Source organism: Palaemon carinicauda, chromosome 9 (genome assembly GCF_036898095.1).
Source record: "Palaemon carinicauda isolate YSFRI2023 chromosome 9, ASM3689809v2, whole genome shotgun sequence".
NCBI lineage: Eukaryota > Metazoa > Arthropoda > Malacostraca > Decapoda > Palaemonidae > Palaemon > Palaemon carinicauda.
The window spans coordinates 162,747,290-162,752,289 of record NC_090733.1 but is presented as its reverse complement, the minus strand read 5'-3'; positions in this window follow the sequence as shown (position 1 = coordinate 162,752,289).

The following is a 5,000-nucleotide window of genomic DNA, read 5'->3' as shown; positions in this document are numbered from 1 at the left end:
CTCACTAGCTCCCTTTTAGATCCACCTACTCTATTCCCCCACTCTTTTGCTACAACTAATTTTCCTTGCACCAAAAAATGATCAGACATACCGTTAGCCATACCCCTAAACACGTGCACGTCTTTCAATCTTCCAAACATTCTTTTAGTTATCAACACATAATCCATTAACGCCCTTTCTACTACTCTTCCATTTGCCACTCTTACCCATGTATACTTATTTTTATCTTTCTTTTTGAAAAAGCTATTACTTATCACCATCTCTTGCTCAACACACATATCTACCAGTCTCTCACCACTCTCATTTTCACCTGGTGCGCCATATTTCCCAATAACACCTTCTACCTCTCCAGCGCCCACTCTAGCATTCAAGTCACCCATGACAACTACATAATTCCTTCTACCCAGTCCTTCTACACACCTAGTTAATTCATTCCAGAACTCATTCCGCTCTTCTTCACTTTTCTCACAACCTGGCCCATACGCACTGACAAACACCCAACATTCCCTACCCAACCTAACCCTTAACCTCATTAACCTAGATGATATCTCCTTCCATTCCACTACTTTACCTGTCATCCATTCACTCAGCAATAAAGCCACACCCTCTCTCGCTCTTCCCCTTTCAATCACAGACACTCTACCAGACATTTCACCAAACATCAATTCACCCTTTCCTTTTATCTTCGTCTCACACAAGGCCAATACATTCATCCTTCTATTCCTGAACGTACTTCCAATTTCACATCTTTTACTCTCTATCGTACTACATCCACGCACATTCAAATACCCCAAAACTAGAGTGCGGGGAGCAGTCACTCTCCCCCCAGCTCCCATATATATATATATATATATATATATATATATATATATATATATTCATATATATATATATATATATATATATATATATACATATATATTATATATATATATACATATATATACATATATATATATATATATACATATATATACATATATACATATATATATACATATATATATATATATATATATACATATTTATATATACATATATATACATATAGATACATATATATATACATACATATATATATATATATACATATTATATATACATATATATATACATATAGATACATATATATACATATATATATATATATATATACATACATACATACATATATATACATATATATATATATATATACATATATATATGTATATATATACATATATATATATACATATATATATGTATATATATACATATATATATATACATATATATATATATATATATATATATATATATATATATATATATATATATATATATATATATATATGTATATATATATATGTCCTAATCTTTGTATGCAAAATGTTTTATACGGTGAGATTACTGACCTTTTTAAGAGTACTATGACTGTCATAAATTGGAGGTCGCGATCACTGATCTCTGTCATACGTGAAGAGTAAAAACTCTCATAATGTAATGTGTTGAGGCCCTATTGGTGACAGTATATTTCCATCACAGTCGAGAATTCCGCAAAACCTAACAATTCAGCATATTAATAGAGCAACATTGCATCTTACTTGCCGAGGGTTAGTCAGTACCATTCGAGCGATCATTAGACAAGGTACTCACCGGAGAGTATCGGCTGTATACAGTGAATTCACGATCCTTTTTGTAATAAAAGTTAAAAAACCCATGTTCCGATGTCTCATTATCCATTGACATGGGACATAATTGGTGTCAGGTGTACAAATATGTCTGTTTGTGTATGCTGTGAGCAAAGTTGTTCTTTAACCTGGTAAAAGAAAAGTTCAAGATGCGCGAGAACTAATATAGCAGACACTGCTACTGCAGGAGATGAAAATAAAGAAGCAGCTAGTTATAGTGATGCCGATGAAGAATATAGTCGAGAATAACAAACGCAGAACTTAAAAAATAAATTAAATAACCTAGTAGAGTTAATGAATAGATTCTTAGTTGAACGAAAAGAGGAGTGGCGCACAACCACAGCATATCCGACGTACATAAACGAAGTTGAAACGCATACAACTGAGAATACGCATGCACAGCCGAGTGAATATACGCTAAACATCGTAGTTAAAAAATTGCCAGAACTTCAGGCAAGTGTTAGGCCTTTTGATGATCAGCGACCTAATGAACAGTTTTAATCGATCAAGTGTTTTTGCAAGACTTTGAAGTAGCCACATATGGATGGTCAGGAAGAGAAAAAGCAATTCAAGTAATTAAATTGCTGAAAGATGCTCTGGCAATGGAGGTAATGTGTTGGTCACAACACAGTTTAAGACGTTATACTGAAATAAAACAATGTTTAATTGAGAAATATGCCTTACCCGATTCGAGAAAGGGCAAGACAGTTCTCAGTTTTGCAACTCACATTTATCGGGATTGTGATTTGTTTGCTACACGCAGTGCCAATCCCCCAGAAGGTGACAAAAAAGCAATTAACCGTAAATATATTTGCAAATTAGTAAACCCGTATTTATGTGGTTATTTGTTCAATGATAATCACTCGTTAGCAGATGTAGTGATGGCGATATAAAACATTCTAGACAGTTTGCCAAAAGAAAAAATGACTAAGAATAACTGCCTCGATTCCGAGAGGGTGGCAGTCATGAGAGGCACTCACTAACCCCCAAAGCGGGAGAGGGGAGAACGCAGTCAGCAGGTGAAAAGAGTCTTCAGATGTTGGCAGTGTGGGGGAGAGGGGTACCAACGAGTGGAATACCCCACTGTATGATGTAATCACGTTTATTTATAATTGTATATTTTGTTTGTAACACTATATAATACAGAATCTTAATGTTAAACAAATTATGAATAATATTAGAGACAAGTTATTGCGCAAGGTGATGGTGTTTTGTTGGGGAATGTAGGAGGTGAGCTGCCGGCCGTCATTTGTGTGTGTGTTGACAGGTGTCAGTTAGTCTCCTAAACAGGTGTGCAAATGTAGGCTGATTTTTGTTTTTATTTATTTAAAGAAGAAATACGTCCTGAGTGTACTGGCAGAGGTGTAGGGCCAGCATTACACCGGTTAAACATGTGTGGGGATTTGATATGGAGTGCCAAGGTGTAAGTTACTGTATTGATTAATCATATGTTCTTATATTTATCATGGATTTGGAAATGTTATAGTTGGAGATCCTGTACTTTTGTATTTGTAATGGAGTTAGTATTATTGCTATGTTTTATGTACAAAAGACTGTTTTCATTTTATATTTGATTCTACGAATATTGCTGTGTTGTTTTGCATATTTTATTAGGATTACATTTTGAGTATCTGTTTAACAATTTGGGGGTTTGTTTTAATTTAGACACTTGTTTACAGGCTGAATGTTACTCAATAAGTATTCATGTGGCACTTGGTGACCTTGTATCTACCCAATCCATACAATTCAGCACCTGCTACCCATGGTTGAAGGAACTTTGATTGGACATTCTACACATCCCTGCTAGTCAAGATGGATTGAGCCAAGACAGTGCGTACATCAGAGAGGAGGAAATTCAACCGAACCCTGAAATTGTTCGACGAGAGTGTGAAGCAAGATAGCTTGATAGAGATTTTGAAGCCTGCATTTGATGAGGTCTGTGGCGCCTATAAGAGGTTAGAAAATGCTAACGATGATTTTATTTCGTGCATTGATGAGTGTCATGAGAATTATGTTAGCCTATTAAAATCGGCTGAAGATTATATAATTGAAGTGTATAGGTTGAAATGTAAGGCACATTCTCAAGTACTTGCGAAAATAGACAGTGAAAAGGGTAAGCAAAAAACAGACAACACAAAGTTTATAGTTAAGAAGCTTGAACCTCCTAGATTTAGAAAGGACTTTGACAGATTAATGATTAAGAACTATGGGGAGGATCCATATGTCCTTAGGCAGTGGTTGTTAGGCAAAGCCTTGAAAGTGGTACTTAGGGTTGATGATGATTTCCATAGGATCATTGCCAGGCTTGATGAAAAATTTGGAAATGTAACGAAGGTGGTGGACTCTGTTTTGTGCGAGATAAGAGCCCTTAAGCCTTTGCCAGAAGGCAACAACAACAAAACTTGTGGAATTGGTGAATACTGTGGAGAGGGGATGGCTTGATGTGGTAAGTTAGATCTTAAATCAGAAATGAATAACACTACTGTAATTAGCTTAGTAGAAAAGCTCTTACCCCCAACATTGAAAAGGGAATGGGTTTTAAAAGGTAGTGAGTCCCAAAGTGAGAAGGAATTTGAAATTTTTAGAAAAAGAAAGGAAGGTAATAGAGTATGTGCTGGAAGGAGTGAGGTCAAGTACAACCTCTGATAGGGTAGCAGTGCACAATGTGATTCATGAAGATCACTGTTATTCAGATAACTAAAATGAAGCAATTAAGCAGGCAAGAGAAAACCATGAGTCACAACAACAACAATTAAATGAATGTATTGTAAACATGAGCCAAATTGTTTTAAACTTATCAAGTCAAGCTAGGAGTAGACCTAACATATCACCCAACATTAATAAGAACTGTTGGTTTCATACTACAGCTCCCCATAGCATTTTGGATTGTTCAGGGTTTCAGTACTTGGATAATAAATCTAAATATGAGCTGTTAAAAAGCAATAGAGTATGCTTCATCTGCTTACGAAAGGGACATGTCAGTAGTGACTGTTTGAACAGAGTTATGTCATGTTAAAGATCAAAATAATGAAGTATGCAGCAGACCTCACCACCCTATTCTCCATTCTTTGTTTGTACAAAATTATTTCACCTGTCGAGTACAGGGATCAACTAACTTATCACCGAGGGAGGGAGTATTGTCGATGATTGGACATATGTAGAGTAAAGGGCAAAATGTGGCAACATTGTGGGATCCAGGTTAAAATTTAACCATGATTATGCATCGGATGGCAAACAAGTTGAGTTTGAGAGGTAAAGATGTAAGTCTCACTGTAACTAAAGTTGGGAATAGCACTGAGCTGTTTGACAGTAAAGTTTATAATGTGC